The sequence below is a fragment of the Rana temporaria genome, chromosome 5, assembly GCF_905171775.1.
Source record: "Rana temporaria chromosome 5, aRanTem1.1, whole genome shotgun sequence".
NCBI lineage: Eukaryota > Metazoa > Chordata > Amphibia > Anura > Ranidae > Rana > Rana temporaria.
The window spans coordinates 260,678,753-260,700,178 of record NC_053493.1 but is presented as its reverse complement, the minus strand read 5'-3'; the positions used below and the strand labels follow the sequence as shown (position 1 = coordinate 260,700,178).

The 21,426-nt window shown below is 40.9% G+C and overlaps 1 long non-coding RNA gene across 1 annotated transcript; it reads right to left on the bottom strand.

Moving 5' to 3' along the window:
- Positions 1-896: 896 nt before the first annotated feature.
- Positions 897-5,473, bottom strand: LOC120939638. The gene is made up of 3 exons (XR_005749329.1): positions 5,393-5,473; positions 1,128-1,186; positions 897-967 (listed from the first exon to the last, which is right to left on the bottom strand). It is a non-coding gene; the product is annotated as an uncharacterized LOC120939638 (long non-coding RNA).
- Positions 5,474-21,426: the final 15,953 nt, after the last annotated feature.

The window sequence follows — 21,426 nt, the reverse complement described above, 5'->3', positions numbered from 1 at the left end:
TCCTCAGTTTGAACCCCAACCAGAACATACTGGCATGTTCTCTTTGGCTTATGTGGGTTTCCTCTTGTTAACCCCTGTTATCCCCCACACTCTAAAGACTAGCTGGTCATTGGCAGCTGTCTAAATTTGCCCTAGTTTGTGAGATAGGGACCTTAGGAACTAATTTGAATGTACTGTATGTAAAAAGTTGCATAAATTGTCAGCACTATGTAAATATCTGTAATAAATAAATGAGAGTGTCTTGCCTGCTGATAAAGAAACTGCATAAAGAAACAGTTTCCAAGCAATAGTGTAAAGACACAGCACACTCATAATGAATGCTCCCTTCTACAATGATCCAGGTTTCGGAATAACTTGCAGTGTCGGTCCAAACTGAGACAAAGATCTCCCCACCGGTTGCAGTGAAGGGAGCATGCGCCTATGCACTATTCAGGGGTGTAGAAGCTCCAGTGAGCAGGGCGAAACATGTCAAAGGGCTTGGCTAGAGCAGCACTGTTGATCCAAAGATTATGTAATTTCCTTTGGGGATAATAAAATAAAATAAAATTCCTTCGTAAATATCTTCAGTTTTAGGATATTGTTTGAGCATTTTAAAACAAAAATATCATGTATATTTATTTTTTTGCTGAAACGTGATATATGTGTTATTTTCTTAGTTAGTTTTAGTTTTTTTTGAACATGTAAAAAAAAAAAAAAAAAAAAACATAAAAAATTTAAGAAATAAGCATTCAGTAGTAGGCAATCACAAACAACTAGTTACAAGAAAAGACAAAAAAAAACTATAAAAATACTTTAGTTTACATATCAGAAAAGGAGTGAACCATATATTCTTAACCTATATAACTTTAGATGTAACTATATTACATAAGTTTATAGTATATTTAAAGTATTTTACATATATTTTTGTAAAACATAATTTCCTTAGCCAGTCAAACTACCAGAGAGGACAGGACAGCGATTTTCATAACTGTAAGTAATCAGAATTCCCTATTTTAGCTGACTTAATTTCTGTTCTGTGGATATGCATTTTTGTAGTAAATCATATTTTTACACTTGACATGGAAAGGGTGCTCGTTCTTGTTTTGACTCATGTCATTTGATCTCATCAAACAGTTACACATTCTTACCTTTCTCTGTTTCCATTTTCTTAAATAAGCTCTCGAAGACATTTGACAGACAACAAGTTCTGAATTAAAAGAAAAAAAATCACCTTAATTAATTTCCAGCTCATCTTGCTTTGCCTGTTTAAGTCAGTTTATTTTATTATTATTTTTTTTAACAGATAAAGAGCATCATAAACAGATAAAAAGCAAATAAAAAAACCACATACTCATTTTAGAAAAAGTATGAATAAAAATGCACAGAAATAACAGAACAGACAATTTAATTATTTGCTAGAAAAAAAATGTATTTACTTTAAGACCGTCATGGTGCACTCGTGGACACCGGTGCATCACATTTGATACCACTAATATATTTACTGACATTCCCGTAGGGAAAATCACAGCTGTGCAATCCAGCAGGTGGAATAGAATTATTCCTTGTCTTTCTGCAATTGCCATATCATGAAAGTTTCACTCCCGTTAGTTAAGTCTTGTCCTGAGGATACCGCCACAGGCAATGTACTCCAGATGGTCTACTCAAAGGACTCCTTGTGAACCTGTCCTTTGTAAAATGTGTTGCTACATGGTGTTAATTAAAAGATAAATAACATCCATCTTTGTGCTTTGTTGATTATAAAACAGTGTTTACAATCTAAATGTGAGAATAGCAAATCGAAGTCTGTTTAGTATTCCGAAAACACTACCCCACACTGGAAAATTATTATTAAAAATAAAAACACTAGGTTAGACGTTATGGGCACATACATGCTTACTGATAGTTAACATTTTGGTCTTAGGGGGTAATAGGAAAAATGTTTATTGAACTTTGCAGAGGTAAGTACTCACAGTAGAGCATGGAGAAATGATTTTGCTTCGGGCACATGATCCATCACTCTGATCACCTATGTATGCTGTTGGCATTTACTTCCACCAGGTTTAGTTATATCTTGTGATGTTAGTTCTGTCATGTGACAGGTAAACACAGCATAATTGAAACACATGACAGCACAAAGAACACCCCCTGGTTGAGCAGGACTATTTCAAAGTGCCCCAAAGACATTACATCATCATCAACTTACTCAGTTGTTTCCAAAACTGTGCTCTAAAGTCTACAGGTAACTTTGTGACAGAAGATATGAAGAGCGTTGTATCAGAGTATATATATATATATATATATATATATATATATATATATAAATAAGAAAAAGTTCAAGAGTTGCTGCACTTAAAATGGTTTTATTTTTCAAAATATTCTCGTAAAGGTTACATACCAAAGAAGTATGTCTGTTTCGGGCTTACATGCTACCGCCCTTCTTCAGATCAAGTCAGAACATACAGTACAGACCAAAAGTTTGGACACACCTTCTCAATCAAAGAGTTTTCTTTATTTTCATGACTATGAAAATTGTAGATTCACACTGAAGGCATCAAAACTATGAATTAACACATGTGGAATTATACATAACAAATAAGTGTGAAACAACTGAAAATATATTTCATATTCTAGGTTCTTCAAAGTAGCCACCTTTTGCAGCAGACACATCTCTAGAACTGTTAAGAGGAGACTGTGTGAATCCGGCCTTCATGGTAGAATATCTGCTAGGAAACCACTGCTTAAGAAAAGCAACAAGCAGAAGAGACTTGTTTGGGCTAAAGAACACAAGGAATGGACATTAGACCAGTGGAAATCTGTGCTTTGGTCTGATGAGTCCAAACTTGAGATCTTTGGTTCCAACCCCCGTGTCTTTGTGCGACACAGAAAAGGTGAACGGATGGACTCTACATGCATGGTTCCCACCGTGAAGCATGGAGGAGGAGATGTGATGGTGTGGGGGTGCTTTGCTGGTGACACTCTTGGGGATTTCAAAATTGAAGGCATACTGAACCAGCATGGCTACCACAGCATCTTGCAGCGGCATGCTATTCCATCCGGTTTGCGTTTAGTTGGACCATCATTTATTTTTCAACAGGACAATGACCCCAAACACACCTCCAGGCTGTGCAAGGGCTATTTGACCAAGAAGGAGAGTGATGGGGTGCTGCGCCAGGTGACTACCTCTTGAAGCTCATCAAGAGAATGCCAAGAGTGTGCCAAGCAGTAATCAAAGCAAAAGGTGGCTACTTTGAAGAACCTAGAATATGAAATATATATATTTTTTTATATTTAGTTTTGATGCCTTCAGTGTGAATCTACAATTTTCATAGTCATGAAAATAAAAAAAACTCTTTGAATGAGAAGGTGTGTCCAAACTTTTGGTCTGTACTGTATATTCTGACTTTATCTGAAGGGCGGTAGCATGTAAGCCCGAAATTAACAAAATTCTTTGACTTGATCTGAAGAAGGGTGGTAGCATGTAAGCCCGAAACAGACATACTTCTTTGGTATGTAACCTTTATGAGAATATTTGGAAAAATAAAACCATTTTAAGTGCAGCAACTCTTGAACTGTTTCTCCTATATATATGGTCGGTGGGAAGACCTGCTTGCTGGCACTTGTTGTATACTGTGTGCAGTTCTCCTCCCTTTCTTTGTATGTATATATATATATATATATATATATATATATATACATACACACATACACACGTACACAGTTGTGTTCATAAGTTTACATACCCTGGCAGAATTTATGATTTCTTGGCCATTTTACAGAGAATATGAATGATAACACAAAAACATTTATTTCACTCATGGTTAGTGTTTGGCTGAAGCCATTTATTATCAATCAACTGTGTTTACTCTTTTTAAATCATAATGGCAACAGAAAATACCCAAATGATGGTGATTGAAAAGTTTATATACCCTGGTGATTTTGGCTTGATAACATGCACACAAGTTGACACAAAGGGGTTTAAATCTCAATTAAAGGTAACCATCCTCACCTGTGATCTGTTTGCTTGTAATTAGTGTGTGTGTATAAAAGGTTAATGAGTTTCTGGACTCCTGACAGACCCTTGCATCGTTCATCTAGTGCTGCACTGACGTTTCTGCATTCTGGTTCAGGGGGAATGCAAAAGAATTGTCAAAGAATCTGCGGGAAAAGGAAGTTGAACTGTATAAAGCAGGAGAGGGATATAAAAAGATATCCAAGGAATTGAGAATGCCAATCAGCAGTGTTCAAACTCTAATCAAGAAGTGGAAAATTAGGGTTTCTGTTGAAACCAAACCACGGTCAGGTAAACCAACTAAAATTTCAGCCACAACCTTTCAGGAAAATAGTTTGGGATACAAAAAAACCCCCCACAAATAACTTCAGGTGACATACAGGACTCTCTGAAAACATGTGGTGTGGCTGTTTCAAAATGCACAATAAGGAGGCACGTGAAGAAAGATGGGCTGCATGGTCGAGTCACCAGAAGAAAGTCATTACTACGCAAATGGCAGAAAGTATTCCGCTTACAATATGCCAAACAGCACAGAGACAAGCCCTAAACCTTCTGGCACAAAGTCATTTGGAGTGATGAGACCAAAATGTAGCTTTTTGGCCACAGCCATAAACACTACATTTGGAGAGGAGTCAACAAGGTCTATGGTGAAAGGTACACCATTCTTACTGTGAAACACAGAGGTGGATCACTGATGTTTTGGGGATGTGTGAGATACAAAGGCACAGGAAATTAGGTCAAAATTTATGGCAAGATGAATGCAGTATGTTACCAAAAAATACTGGAGAAACATTTTCATTCATCAACCAGAAAGCTGCACATGGGACGTACTTGGACATTCCAACATGACAATAATCCAAAACACAAGGCCAAGTCGACCTGTCATTGGCTACAGCAGAATAAAGTGAAGGTTCTGGAGTGGCCATCTCAGTCTCCTGACCTCAATATCATTGAGCAACTCTGGGGAGATCTCAAACGTGCAGTTCATGCAAGACAGCCCAAGAATTTACAGGAACTGGAGGCTTTTTTGCCAAGAGGAATGGGCAGCTTTACCATGTGATAAGAGAAAGCCTCATCCACAAATACTACAAAAGACTTCAAGCTGTCATTGATGTTAAAGGGGGCAATACACGGTATTAAGAACTGGGATATGTAAACTTTTGATCAGGATCATTTGGGTAGTTTCTGTTGCCATTATGATTTATAAAAGAGTAAACACAGTTGATCGATAATAAATGGCTTTAGCCAAACACTAACCACGAGTGAAAGAAAAGTCTATGTTATCATTCATATTCTCAGAAAAATGGCCCCAAGAAATCATAAATTCTGCCAGGGTATGTATACTTATGAACACAACTGTATATGTATATATTTACTATGTATGAATGTCATTAGAATTATTACCTCTTTATCTCTGTTTCTCTGACAAGTGCTCTCTTTAAATAAGCCTAGCCACTAGATCATAAATACTATCAGGAAAGAATCCTATTGTTTTTCCTGTAAAAAGAAAAGTTCTATTAGCTATTCTTCCCAGTAAAGATAAACAACATGCTTTATGTGTTCTTACATTCATTTAGGCCTAAAATGCACAATACAGGCAGTCCCTGGGTTACAAACAAGAAGGGACTGTAGGTTTGTTTTTAAGTTGAATTTGTTTGTAAGTCGGTAAATTTTTTAGGTGTAGCTTCAGCCCAAAAATATTTTTTAAGCTTTTTGGCTAGTATAGGGAAGGGTTATCACCCCTTTAACATTGGTTTTGCTGTCTGTGCCCCTATTCAAAAAATGTCACCTCACTTTCTGTCCCAGTTATAATTGGATTTTGAAAACTTGGTTGTTAGGTAAACATGCACTGATTATAAAGCTCCAGTGGAGGTACCTTTTTCCCATAATAATGCTCACAGGAGTGAATTTCCCTTCTTAGGGGTAGATTTCCTCTCACTTCCTGTTGTCTCCTTCCGTTTGTAAGTCGGATGTTTGTAACTAGGGGACCGCCTGTACTGTACTTAATACTGCATGTAATCATTTTTAGAAAAGGATTGGATCACAGCGTGATTTGAGCAGAATTCTCAAAGTGGTTCTAAAAAGTGAAAATCTTTTTTTTTTAACCTTAATGAATTCCCTAAATTAAAGTGATTGTAAAGTCAGAGTTTTTTTTTTTTTTTTAATGCATTCTATGCCTTTTGTGTGCAGCAGCTCCCCTTAGCCCCCCTAATACTTACCGGATCCCCATCTCTGTCCAGCTATGTCCACGAGTGTCTTGGCTGTCCAGGACTTTCCCTCCTGATTGGCTGAGACACAGCAGCGGCGCCATTGGCTAATTGACTTTGACAGGAGCAAGAGCCAATCATGAGAGAGAGGGGGCAGGGCTGAACACAGCTCTGTGTCAGAATGGACACACGGAGCTACAGCTTGGATTGGGTGCCTCCATAGCAAGCTGCTTGCTGTAGGGGCACTCTACATAAAGGGACCATGAGCACAGAGGAGGCACCCGAGAAGAGGAGGATCTGAGCTGCTCTGTGCAAATCCACTGCAACAGAGCAGGTAAGTATAACATGTTTGTTATTTTTATAGAAAAAAAACAAGACCTGACAATCACTTTAGGTAAAAATGTCCCTGCAGTTGTATCGCTCCCACTCCTTCTAAATACTGACAGTACTTGAGACCAGGGCCTTCTTTAACATGGGGCAAAAGGAGCAGATGCCCCAGACCCAGTTATTGTTGTGGGCCCAAAGCAGCTGTGCCTTGAGCCTTCGCTGCCACAAATAGTTTTCATGACCTTTGCCTTCCAGCGCACACACTCCACAATGTACAGACACACAACACATGCAGCCTCAACCCTGGGAGTCTACAGCATCCTGTCAGCAGTAGCCCGATGGTAGATGGACAGTGCAAAGGAGTGCTGCTGTGCTTGGCTGGGGCTGCACTGACTTGTGTGGGTTGATCTGGTGATTTGGAAGGATGGTGAATACAGAAGAGAGAGAGGTGCTGGCTGCCTCTGGACACCCAACAATGACCTGCGCTGGGAGGACAAACTTTGTGTAAGTCTTATACTTGTTCTAGTCATTTATTTCTGGCAGCCCATCTTTTGGAATGCTGCTCACATTAGGCTCTGTTCCTATCTGCACTCAGTTAAAGCGGAGGTTCGGCCATTTTTTTTTTTTAAGTCAGCAGCTACAAATACGGCAGCTGCTGACTTTTAAAAAAAGAACACTTACCTGTCCAGCGCGCCTGCGATGTCAGCAGCCGAGGCTGAGAAATCGCTCGGTCCTCGGCTGCTTCCGCGGCCATCCTCAGTGAGGTCACAGGCTGGATTCCCCACGGGGATCAGACCCGGAAGTGGTGCAAATGCCTGTCTTACACAGGTATCTGCACCCCCCTCCCCCCTGAAAGGTGCCATATGTGTCACCGGAGGGGGGGAGGGATCCAAAAAGCGGAGGTTCACTTTTTGTGTGAACCTCCGCTTTAAGTTTCATAGCTTTGCTTTCTCTTCTCTGCTCATTGCTAATAACAAGTTCTAGGGGTTTTCTATCTATTGGTGGGTCCTCTCACCTCCCTAGTCCTTTTAAGTGCAAAGGAGGGATCGGGGATCTTTTAGACACTCGATCCCTCCATAAAGAGTACCTGTCACCACCTATTACTGCAACAAGGGATGTTTACATTCCTTGTGACAGCAATAAAAGTGATACGATTTTGTTTTTTTAAAAGAACAATGTAAAAAAATAAAAATAAGAAAATAATAATAATTTTTAAAAGCACCCTTGTTCCTGCGTGTTCGCACGGCAAAGAAAAGCATGTGCAAGTCGTGCTTGCATATGTACACGGAGTTCAAATCACACATGTGTTAATGCCGCAATGGTCAGAGTGAGAGCAATAATTCTAGCAAAGGACCTCCTCTGTAATTCCAACCTGGTAACCGTTATTTTTTTTTAAAGTGGAGATTTTTAGGTACCATAGTTTGTTGCCATTCCACAAGTGTGCGCAATTTCAAAGCATGACATGTTAGGTATCTATTATACAAAAAAATTCCCAAAAAATTGCATTTAAAATATCGCTGCGAATATTATAAAACGTAATAAAAAGTACCTTACAAAAAAAAAAAAAAAAAAAAGACCGCTGCGATTATTATAAAACGTAATAAAAAGTACTTTACAAAAAAAAAGAAAGACCAGTGCGCAAATACTGTGTGACATAAAATATTGCAACGATCGCCATTTTATTGTCTGGGTCTCTGCTAAAAAATAAAAATTTATATATATATATATATATAAATATATATATATATATATATATATATATATAAAATGTTTGGGGTTAATAAGTAATTTTCTAGCAAAAAATACAGATAAGTATGCAACAAATGTCAGAAATAGGTTTAGGCATAAAAGGGTTAAAGACGGCCCTGCTTGAGACCTTTCTCGATCCAGCACTGTGTCAGTCTGCAGCAGAATTCTTCCTTTTTTCACAGGATCCAAAGGTAGCAATGGGAGGAGGGAGCAAGGTCAGGGCTTAGTCACATTGGGGGTTATTTACTAAAGGCAAAGCAACTTTGCACTACAAGTGCACTTGGAAGTGCAATTGCTGTTGATCTAAGGGGGACATGCAAGGAAAATAAAAAACAGCATTTTTTCTTTTACATTATTGGATGATAAAATCAGCAGAGCCTTCCCTCATTTCAGATCTACCCCTCAGATCTAAGGTGACTGCACTTCACAAGTGAACTTGTAGTGCAAAGTGGATTTGCCTTTAGTAAATCAACCCCATTGTGTTTGTCTATAGATGCACACAGCCCAGCTCAGGAGTGCAGCTGCATGGGTGCCCCATGTACAAAAACACACAGTCAAGGTGCTCTAGAGAGGTCCTATGAAAACAGTCTGTGGGATGGACTGTGTGGGGTAAATGCACCAAGCACAGTCCAGGATCCACAGGAGACAAGGAAATCCAGTTAAAATCATACTTTAATAAAAAGGGCAATTAAAAGTCTTATACGACACTGCTAGTTAAAAGGGCCAAACCAGTAATGGAAAGGATGTGTGGGAGGGGCTGTGAGGGCCGTAGGAGTCCAAGGCAGAAGACTGCGACAGAGCTACAGGTCTGTGACCGAGGACTGCCAGCCACAGCCCAGGGATTGGAGGATCTTGTGTCCCTGGTAGTAACGTTACCGGAACAGCTGAACACCATAGGTTAGCAGGGCATGTGGGAGCGCACCAGAAGGATGGTTAGAAAGGCAGCAGCCAGGATAACATGTTTTAGGGCATGCCCCTTTGTCAAAGTTCCAGTGGCATTACTCCCAGGGACACGAGATCCCTCTGATCAGGGACACTGACTAGTGACAGTACAAAAATCAAAAAAATATATGTTTTTTTCAATTTGTTATTTTTATTAAATTTTTTTTTTTTTTTTTAAGATTTTTTTTTTAAAACACTGTGACCAGAGCAATATAATGTTACCATAATAACCCTGTACTACTCTGGGAAAGTGATCAAGATTTATTTTTACACATTATGATTGCTATAGCAGTGAATTACATTGCTATAAGCAAGCATTTAACTGAATGAAACTGATTTATTCCGTTTGCTTTGTTGTGATTAGCTGTGATTGAGCAAAGCTAATCACATGGTACAGATGGGCTGTGATTGGCCCTGTCTGTACCATGTGATCACATTAACCAATCACAGCTAGCAACACAATTGTACACAATAGATGTCATGAAAGGAAGCCATGCATTGTTTACAACTGTCATGTGACCTGCTGTGATTGGTCACAGCGGTCACATGGTACCAGCAGAGAGACGGAACACTGATCAATCATCAGCTGTGTCCGGTGGACACAGCTTGTGACAGATAGCTCCACTGCATGGCCCCATCAGATTATTTTGAGAGAGAAAGAGAGAGAGAGAGTTGTAAAGCGCAACACATGCGAACTGAATCGCCTCAAGAATAGTAAACTCAAGAATAGTAAATCCACCGCCCGTTTTGCTATAGGCCAGGCAGGAAGATGTTGAATAAATTACAAATAAATAATAAATAATACAGTGTCAGGTCATATTATTTGGAACTTTCATTTATGGTAACTATGTAAGGCCCCTTTTACATGGGGCGGATCAGTAATGATGCGCTCCGTGAACCTCCGCTTGCTCAGCGGGGATCGCTCCGTTGATACCCGCTGAGCGTGCGGATGACAGGGCGGTCCCCGCACACTGTGCAGGGACCTCCCTGTCTTTTCTCCGCTCTCCCCTATGGGGGGATTGGATGAACACGGACTGTCTGTCCGTGTTCATCCGATCCGCCAGACGGATGGAAAAGTAGGTTTTTCCTCCGTCACACTTTGGCGGATCAGAGCGGGTCGGATGTCAGCGGGCATGTCACCGCTGACATCCGCGGCTCCATAGAGGAGCATGGAGCGCCCGTTTAGGTCCGCAAAAAAAAAATGGCAGGCAGACCTGAACGGGCCACCCGTGTGAAAGAGCCCTAAGTCGAGTTGGCTTTACACCTGAATTATTAGAATATTTATATTTACATACTGTATTATATCTCTATATTTGTTTGTGCGTGTTTTTTTATTAAGGCCTGTTACCTCAAGCTGTCTTATGTGTTTGGTCCTTCTTGATGTCCCGGTCCCCACCCAGGGAGATCTTTGAGGCATTGGCTATGCATATATATGACATGACTATGTTGTATGCTTTATTTTTAATATAGTTACTGCAATTGTCTTTATGAGTCCTAATGAAGCTTAAAAGAGAAACCCGTTGACCCTTGAGGAATTAAGGAATATATGCTCAAGATTTTGCAATTTAGTCCTGTAGTTCATGATGTTGTATCTTTAATGGTAACCAACTGCCTATATGCATAACAAACATTATGCTGGTTTGTCTTTATTAAATTATCTTGGATATGTTTTTAATATGATATTGAATGAAATTTATATTATTATTTTTATATAACTTTGTGTTGCTTCTTGTTATGCCAGTAAAGTCTGAACCTTTTTTAGATGTGTTTTCAATATTATCTGGATGTGTCAATGAGTGGTTCTGTAATAACAGTAAAATGACTTTATAAAGCTGGTGGAGAAATTACTTAATTGCACCACCTGCTGCAATATTTTATTTTCCAGCCTAACAAGTTAAAACAAATATTAATAAAAGGTTTTGTTCTGCACACAATAAAGAAAATATATAAAAGCCAGTACATCATCTGTTTGTTCAAGTGGGTTGATATAAGTGAACAATAACAACATCAGTGAATCCATCATTATATATCAATTGGACATTTTTATCTAAGAATTTGCAGCACACTGAGAACATTGTACAAAATAACATTTTGAATTTGCTCAAAAAATTCCATAAGGTTTTCTTTGAAAATAAAATTGTGGATGAAATATCACTATTCAATTAGTACTTTCTGCAGTAGAGCTACATCAATATATCTTTTTTTACTTTTAACAGTTTTTTTTAAGCATGAAAAAAGAGACTGTTCATTTTATTGGTCATTTATTGCCTTAGCACACCAGAGGGCTTAGATATTGAGCCATTTCCGAACATCATCTCTGATGCTCCATTACTAACCAAGTCTGCCGGAGCTTCCCCTATCTTGGAGCACACAGGGTCATTTATCTTTTTGCCTTTTATTAACGTGTCCCTGATAGCTTGATGATAGCATGACAGCATATTAAGCTTCAGTGGAAAAAACTTTCTGACACACTAGTATTAAGGAAACTGTGTATTTGAAATAATTACTGTGTTAATAAATGTATCAATGCATATATTCACAGTGTCTGTTTTATTTTACATATGTTCAGTTTTGATAAAAAAAAAAAAAAAAACAAATCTACAAATAATAAAATAATGTTACTATCTACCTTACTATTCCAAAGATGCAGAATTTGGTACAAGAAGGGCCATATTTATTGTTACATAATTAGTCTGGTTGAAAGAGGACACAATTCCATCCAGTTTACCCAATAAAAGGGGAAAAAAAACAAAAAAAAAACATACAATGCCATATTCACAATCCTATACCCACAGTTGATCGAGGGGAAGGCAAGAAACCCCAGCAAAGCATGATCCAATTTGCTCCAGCATCGGAAAAAAATGACATCCTGATCCCCCAATAGGCAATTGGATATTCCCTGGATCAACTTAACCTATAAATGTTAGTATCCAGTTATATTATGTACATTTAGGAAAGAATCCAGGCCTTTTTTAAAGCAATCTATTGTAACGTGTATTCTTAAGCCACCACCCACTTTGTTGGTGTTTTGTCCTCCGAATACCTTAGCAAGACTTGGGACATGCAATAAATGACATTAGTCCACAATATCTTCTGGAAAACAGAAAATGTCATGGTATAGACCAGGGATATGCAATTAGAGGACCTCCAGCTGTTGCAGAACTACAAGTCCCATGAGGCATAGAGAGACTCTGACAGCCACAAGCATGACACCCAGAGGCAGAGGCATGATGGGTCTTGTAGTTTTACAACAGCTGGAGGTCCGCTAAATGCATATCCCTGGTATAGACAATGTAACCAAAAATCCCAGAAACTAAGAAAAAAACAAATGCTATGATACACAACATATTCAGTGGCTGCATCTCCCAACTACCAACTGTTACTGTACTGCAAGAGCGGCTGGTCCATTGGGAGTGCAGGGAAGCCGCCCCCCTCGTTTGCATGCAGGGAGCCGGACTCATTTCTATGAGTTTTTTTTTTTAAAAAGGTTGGACCAAACCCACCCACTTGTGACACTAGTGAATACATATTCGCTATTCTTTTCTGGCTTCTCTTCCCGGCCAATCAGAACAGGAGGCAGATCGGCTTGGCTGGAAGGAGAAGCAGAGGAAGCTGTGGAGGGGTGAGTGTGGGGGGACCATGGAGGGGTGAGTGCGGGGTACCGTGGAGGGATAAATGTGGGGGACTGTGGAGGGGCTGAGTGCAGGGGACCATGGAGGGGTGAGTGCGGGGGACTTTGGAGGGATGAATGTGGGGGGGACTGTGGAGGGGCTGAGTGCGGGGGGACCATGGAGAGGTGAGTGCGGGGGACTGTGGAGGGATGAATGTGGGGGGACTGTGGAGGGGCTGAGTGCGGGGGGATCATGGAGGGATGAATGTGGGGGGACTGTGGAGGGGCTGAGTGCGGGGGACCGTGGAGGGATGAATGTGGGGGGACTGTGGAGGGGCTGAGTGCAGGGGGACTGTGGAGGGGTGAGTGTGGGGGGACCGTGGAGGGATGAATGTGGGGGGACTGTGGAGGGGCTGAGTGCGGGGGACCATGGAGGGGTGAGTGCGGGGGGACCATGGAGGGGCTGAGTGCAGGTTTGTTTGTCGCCACCCCAAAAAACGTTTACATGTAAACAAACGTTTACATGTACAACCGGAACTGTACATCACTGCTGTACAGTCCCGGTTTGGAAACCCATATGGCCTAACCACGAACCTAGGCCTAGCCACACAAACTCGGACATGGTAAAATAACCACACAGGCACATATATGCACAAAATACTGCATATTTGTGCAATAAAATCGGATAATACTATGAGCAAGCTAAAAACTAAAAAAATAGAGAGAACGTAAGGCTCCAATCTAATTAATCTTGGTTGCATAAATAAGGCCTTTAAATAAATACAAGAATTGCAAGATGAATCATACTTCTAGGTAAAGCAAGACCACCTAAAAATGAACAATTTATGTAATACAACAGATAATAATACTACTACTAATAGCAATTTTCATGTAACAGGTGATCAAAACTTTTTTTCTACCCAACATGCTTTTCTGAAAAGTTAAACATTTTTCTCCAGTCAAAAAGACTTCAGCTTTGAACACTTATGAATGGCATTGCCAAAAATAGCACTGCGGCTATAAAATGTTTCCTTTCCAGCAGATTTAGTGAAGAAAAACTGAATAAAATTTGTTTGCCCCTTTAAAAGCTTTCTGTGTCTGTTCAAATAACAGGCTAGATTCTTCCCAGCTTTTCTCCTCTCTCCCTCCCCCTTGAGCTACACCACTATTAATTGAGGAGTTTCTTTGTTTCTTTCCTAATGAAGCTAACAGAACACATCTGTCAGGTGCTTGTATTCTTCACCCGTCTATGTAATAGCCCAGCTGGAGACTATAATGCTACACAATACCCTTGGCCGTTATAACAACTATTTATTCCTGGGCTTTTCCTCAGATAGGGATTTTGGAGAAAAAAACATGAAAGGGAAAAAAAAAACAGTCTTACATTTAGGCCTAATTGCTATGTACACAGTGATAGGCACCTGTTCTAGCTGTGACACTGGCTTATGAATCATACACCTGAGACCTCACTGTGAAGAAGCCATTTTTTGGCAAAGGAATATCGCAGTTTTAAATACACAATTCTTTTTAATAAGCTGGGTAATGATGGCTTCGTTTTCAATGAATGACAAAAATTGCCATCCAGCTTGGTTATGTAACTAAATGTAGGGATAATGCTTCAGTGTAAACGTGCCCCTTTAAATTCGCCTTGATACTCAGATATTACCTCAGATGATGATTATAAAGGTATCAGCAAACAAGGCACAATAATATAGGAGATAAATCTAATTCATTTCATGAAGATATTGCTTATGAATAATAGATCTAAATCATTAAAAGAAGATTTGATATCTAACAGACTGGATGTGAACAACACATTTAGCTTGGAGACAAAGCAAAGTTTGTTGCAATGCTGTGTTGTAGAGTGGGTGTAATGACCCACTCTAATGTAACAAGTTTAAAGAAAAATGAATGACTAAGTAGCTCATCAGACCAGCAATCTTGTGTTTCAGAGGGTTTACCTATTAAACTAGACCTAGACATAGGGTGACCAGACATCCCCGGTTTCCAGGGACAGTCCCCGGATTGAGGACACTGTCCCCGGACCAAGTCTGTCCCCATATTGGATTTGAACAGGGGCTGGGGCAAATACAAAGACAGTGCAGAATAAAAAAAACAGATTTTTTTCCCCATTATCTGTGCCCCTTTCTGATGATCATGTGCTGGTTAGAGTGGTGGGACTATTTCTTCAGTTTCGGGTGCATGCCTATTCAGCTCAGCTTGCATGTTCTTCTGCTCTGGCTCAAGTCCTGGCCAGCCGCCTGCCTGTTTATCTCCTTGTCTTCCCTGGCGGAGTGATCTTCCTCCGCTCCCCACCCAGTAGTAGCTGGGGCCCAGAGAAAAAGACTTAACAAGCTGTGAGGCAGGCAGGGCCGGATTCCAAACAAGGCCAGGCCTCGGGGCGGCAGTGGGTGCAGGGGCGGCACTGTGGCTGAGAGGAGAGGACACTTTTACTTTCATATCGGGAGTTCCCCCCTGTCATGCGGATGGTGAGAGGAGAAAAACAGAGGGAAGAGAAGGTGAGATAGTTCTTGGCAGCAGCAACCCCCCCTCCCGCTTCTCAATGTCATTTTTGGCAGCAACACCCCCCCCCCCCCCGCTTCTCAGTGTCCTGCCGGATAAGTCCCCTGGCGGATAATGTCCCCCCTGTACTGCGCAGGCGGGGTGGCATTGAAGGACCTGGCCTTGGGGCGGCAAAGGGAGTAAATCCGGGCCTGGAGGCGGGGCGCAGCAGCGACGGCCAGAGAGTCGCTCATTACTAGTAATGTGTATTCTTAAGCCACCGCCCACTTTGTTACTAGACAGAAGTGATGCATCACCAGGGATGAGCTCAGGTTTATTTGAACACAAGTCTGAATCCATACAAGCTTTCTTGCCAATGTGGAAAGACAATCATAAGTTGGGATGCCACCTCATCCCTTTAAAACCAAACACATATAATTACACGGGTTCTGTGGCTGATACTGGTGGTAATTAAACTCACTTGGCGCTAGGGTTGCCACCTCATCCCTTTAAAAAGGAACACATCTGAATTACACAGGTTCTGTGGCTGATTAAGGTGGTAATTAAACTCACTTGGTGCCTTATCTGCATTAAATTAGCCTCAGAATCTGTGTAATTCAGATGTGTTCCTTTTTAAAGGGATGAGGTGGCAACCCTACTTGGTGCCCTATCTGCATTAAATTAGCCTCAGAGCCTGTGTGATTCATATGTGTTTGGGTTTAAGCCTAGGTTCACACTGCTGCGAATTCAAAATCGCGGTAAAATGCGCGATTTTACCGTGATTTCGCGGCTGCGATTTTGCCGCGATTTTGACGCGATTTCGGCCGCCATTTAATGTAAATCGCGGCCCGAAATCGCAAAAAGTAGTACAGGAACTACTTTTTGAAATCGCAGATGCGGCGTCGCACTGATTAGGACAGTGCCATTGCCGACAATTGCTGCCGATTTGAGATGCGATTTGACATGTCAAATCGCATCTCAAATCGTTCCAAATCGTACCCAGTGTGAACCAGGGCTAAAGGGATGAGGTGGCAACCCTAATCATAAGTGGTGGAGATATTCCAGACCTGCAGGTGCCTGTATATGTGTGGCTGTGGAGCAGGAAATGTCTCCGCCATAGTGACAGCTTCCTGGAGGGAAAGCTCATGCAGGTTTGGACTTGTGTCTGAACACGCCTGATCTCATCCCTACACATCACACCAACCCTGCCATCATTTTTAAGACCCCTTTTACACTGTGCGTTTTTCAGACGCTTTGGCGCTAAGAAAAGCGCCTGAAAGAAGCCTCATCTGCAATCCCAATGTGAAAGCCTGAGTGCTTTCAGAGCCCTTTCACACTGCCAGCCCCCCGAAAAATTCTGGTAAAGCTCCGCTAAGACCCTTTTCACATTGGGGCGTTTTTCAGGCCCTTTAGTGTGAAAGCACTCGGGCTTTCACATTGGGATTGCAGCTGCAGCTTCTTTCAGATGCTTTACAGGCACTTTTTTTAATGCTGCAGCGCCTGAAAAATGCCCCAGTTTGAAAGGGGTCTAAGGAGGACCAGTAATAATTGGGGTTGTGCCATTATCTGAATATTGAGTGGACCATAAGGGTCCTTTCACACGTGCGGACCGTTTTTTAGATCAGTTTTTTATCAGTTGATCCGTTTTTCATCCGTTTTTTTCATCCGTTTTTTTTTTTTTTTGTTAGAACTTTATTTTTATTACATATTTTGATGAAAATAGGGTTTTCTTCCATTCAAAAAACGGAGCTTAACGGAGACGGATGTTAACGGACGTTAGCGGATGCTCATCCGCTAACGTACGCTATCCCATTGGAAAGCATTGCAGTCCGTAAACGGACGTATGAAAAAACGGACGAACGGTCCGCACGTGGGAAAGGACCCTTAAAGTGTAACTTTCGTAGTTTTGGATAGAGTGGAGAGGGGTCAGAACACCTGTCAGTTGTCAGTGCTGTCTGTCCCTGTTAGGGAGATTCACCCTCTCTATTTATCTCTCTATTTATCCTGTTTATCATTGTCATTGAAAGTGAAAGTATAAGAAAAGCCCAAATTTGGGGTTGTCCCCAGATGACAATAAACTGACAGGGATTATAACCCTTCCTTACTTTATCCAAAATTAAAGAAAAATGTTATGACTTTAAGTAACTTTACATGTCTCCAATGAACAGAAAATATATATTGTGCAGGCAACAACGCAATAGGACAACTTGTAGATTGGCAGAATAAAAAAAAAAAGTTGCATTAAAAAATTAAATGTGGTGAAAAAAAGTCCATAAAGTGAAACAGTTCATGCCATTCTTCATAGTGACAAAAACAATAATCCAAAGTCTGAAATTCTAGAAAAGCACTGTTTTTCCTCCCCCTCTGTTATACTGATGAGGGGAATGTCATGGGTAATGATGAGGAACCCTCTGTCACAATGCTCGGGGGAAAGAGATAAAGAACGCCCACATAGTTTAAAACACCTTTGCTGCCACTTACAGCAATGTCTCCTCTCTACTTCCTGTCTGTACCCGACATCACTTCCTGTTCATTTTAATAAAAAAAAATAGAATTCATATTATTTTTTAATATTCTATATGTTGTCCCCTACAGGTTTATTGCAGTCCAATGTTGCTTTATGAGGTGACGAATGTACTCATACACTTAAAAATAGGACAGCTGGTTACTACTATAGACACAAGTCAAAGATTGGAAGTTTTATGAGTTTGTACAAGTTTAAAAAAAAACAAAAAACATTAATATTACCACATATTAAATATTAAACTAAACAAAATATAGATTTTTATGCATCAAATAAATACACAATTTTAAAGGTTGGGCCTAGTTCTCTTCATATGTGCTAAATGCCATTGATCTTGTTCTGATTATATTGCTAATGACTTTCCCCAGGAAGCGGTCGGCTACACTCCAATATGCACACACAGAATTCTCCAACACAGATTAGCAGTTTCATGGCTTATTGAGTATAATCCTATCGTTCAAAGCAGTGCAGCATAATATCTCATCAGTGTTCCTTCTATGAGTTGACATTTTCCTATTGAGATGTTTTGGTTTCATTTCATCACTTTCATCACTTGCTTTCATGACTAAATACGGAAAGTCCATTGCCCAGTGTGACGATTAATGCATATATACAAAATGGTGCATTGTTTACTTTAATGATGTTAATCATGATTAATCATGTTTTCACTATTTTGAATATGAATAGGTCCATGTAAACCAAGGAGTATAATAGTATGTTTTCTGAGTTTTTTTTTTTTTTAAGCTGTGTAGCACAATTAGTCTTTCATTGTTTAATGTATTCTTTTATTATTATTTTGTGTGTATGTAAATATGTTTGCTTTATTATACATAAATTTATATTTATATACAGAACATTTCTATTGTGTGTAGTGCTTAACCACTGCAGCCCCGAAAGATTTTACCCCCTTCCTGGCCAGAGCACTTTTTACAATTTGGCCCTGCGCCGCTTTAACTGACAATTGTGCGGTCGTGCGACACTGCACCCAAACAAAATCTGCGTCCTTTTTTTCCCCCACAAAGTGGTATTTGATCACCTCTGCAGTTTTTATTTTTTGCACTTTAAACAAGAAAAGTGACAATTTTGAAAAACAAACAATGGGCCAGATTCAGGTATGAGATACGACGGCGTATCTCCAGATACGCCGTCGTATCTTTGAGTGTGCGGCGTCGTATCTATGCGCCTGATTCTTAGAATCAGTTACGCATAGATTTGACTAAGATCAGACCGGCGTAAGTCTCTTACGCCGTCGTATCTTAGTTGCAATTTTACTCTGGCCGCTAGGTGGCGCTTCTGTATATTTACACAAGGAAAATGCAAATTAGGTAGATACACCGATTCAGAAACGTACGTCCGCCCGGCGCATTTTTTTACGTCGTTTACGTTAGGCTTTTTCCAGCGTAAAGTTACCCCTGCTATATGAGGCGTATCCTATGTTAAGTATGGACGTCGTTCCCGTGTCGAATTTTGAAAATTTTACGTCGTTTGCGTGAGTCATCCGTGAATGGGGCTGTGCGTAATTTACGTTCACGTCGAAAGCATTGGCTTTTTGCGGGTTAATTTGGAGCATGCGCACTGGGTTAATTTCACGGACGGCGCATGTGCTGTTAGTCAAAAACGTCATTTACGTGGGGTCATTTAACAAAATCAAGAAATGGAAGCATAATAACTCTCCCATTCTCCCACTAAATTTAAGCATAGCACCTGTACGAAAGTACACAGGCGTTACATTTCATACTTTTAATTGTCTTCAGTTATATCACAAATGGCAAATATTAGGTTATAAATGTGAAACAATAATCAGGACTTCATTCTCCTGCCATTCCTAAAGGTTATTTTATCAAGTGTTTCTTATGACTCATTGTATGCTTCACACATCAGATATAAAGTAACTGTAAACAAAGGGATGATATCCATAAAAATGATTTTGCAGCTAAATTGATTTTCTCCCAAAATTAATGATTCAATTCAGCACTGCTTAGACAAAAGTTGCTTAAAAAGAAAATCTATCTGACCCACTGGGTTACCCAATTAACAAAAGACAGCTCTTCTTAAAAGATAATTATGGAGTTTATTTATATTTTTTCTGAATCATACTTAGTAGGTGAATGCAGCATTGGTCCCCCGCCGACTCTAACACTAAGAACTGAGCGTTCAAACACTGATGATCGCTCGGTTCTCAGGGCTTCCTGAGCAGAGAGCTGGTGACTGTCAGTCATCAGCTCTCTGCTCTGCCCCCCTCGTGCGCTCACAGGATTGTTGGGCTATGGAGGAGATGGGAGTGGCCAGGTCAGTCTCTCAATGGTTGCTGGTCAAGGCATGTGGGCGGATCCTGACTTCATTGTCGCGATCTTGCCCAAGCCTGGACCGTTTCTGTGACATCAGCCAAATGCAGGCTTCAGCCCGTTGTCTGCTGAAAATGGGTCAAAGGAGTGCAGAACGAACTGCACTCCTGTGATGCACAGGAGAAGTACAGCAAAGCCGAGCTTTGGCTGTACTTCTCTTTTAAGCCGACCATAGATGAATTGAAATTCAGCCAGTTCAGTAGGGACGGTCCAATTCTACCAATCAACTTCGTACAGCCTGTTGGAAAATGTCCACATGATCAGTGCTGCGGGCCATAGCTTACAACACTAATCAGTGTATTCTGATGGCGGGGAGTCTGCCATCTGAAGGGATTTTACGGGGCAAACTGGCAGCATTTTACAGGGCAAACTGGCGGTATTTGAGGGGGCAAACTGGTGGCAATTGATGGGCACAGTGGCGACAATTGATGGCACGGTGGCTGCATTTGATGCCACACTGGCGACAATTAATGGCACAGTCGCTGAATTTGATGGCACAGTGGCTGCATTTGATGATACAGTGGCGACAATTGTTGGCACAGTGGCAACTATTGGCACAGTGGCTGCGTTTGATGGCACAGTGGCGACAATTGATGGCACAGTGGCGACAATTGATGGCACAGTGGCTGGGTTTGATGGGCACAGTGGCTGCGTTTGATGGCGCAGTGGCGACAATTGATGGCACAGTGGCTGCGTTTGATGGCACAGTGGCTGCGTTTAATTGCACAGTAGCTGCGTTTGATTGCACAATGGCTGCGTTTGATAGCACAGTGGTGACAATTGATGGCACAGTGGCGACAATTGATGGCACAGTGGGGACAATTGATTGGCACAGTGGCTGCGTTTGATGGCACAGTGGCGACAATTGATGGGCACAGTGAGGCTGCAATTGATGTTTTTTTTTCGTTTGTTTGCACCCCCAAAAAAAATTGAGCACCAGCCGCCACTGGAGGGGCATGACTATTCACTGAATGGTTGCTGGAGGGGGGGGGGGGGGTGGAAGCTTACAAAGCATCATGGGATGGTAGTTATATTGTTTTGCTAATATAATGGTTTTTCCATCCACAATTGAAATAGTGGGGAAATGATAGAAAATAGATACTAGCTGGTTTTTAAATGCTATGCAGACTTTCTTCAGTGTAATTTTTTTACAGACATTAAAATCTGTCAATGTACCCCAATATCGTGCGTGCTGCAGTATGGACAGCTAAGCTGAATCCGTGGAGAACAAT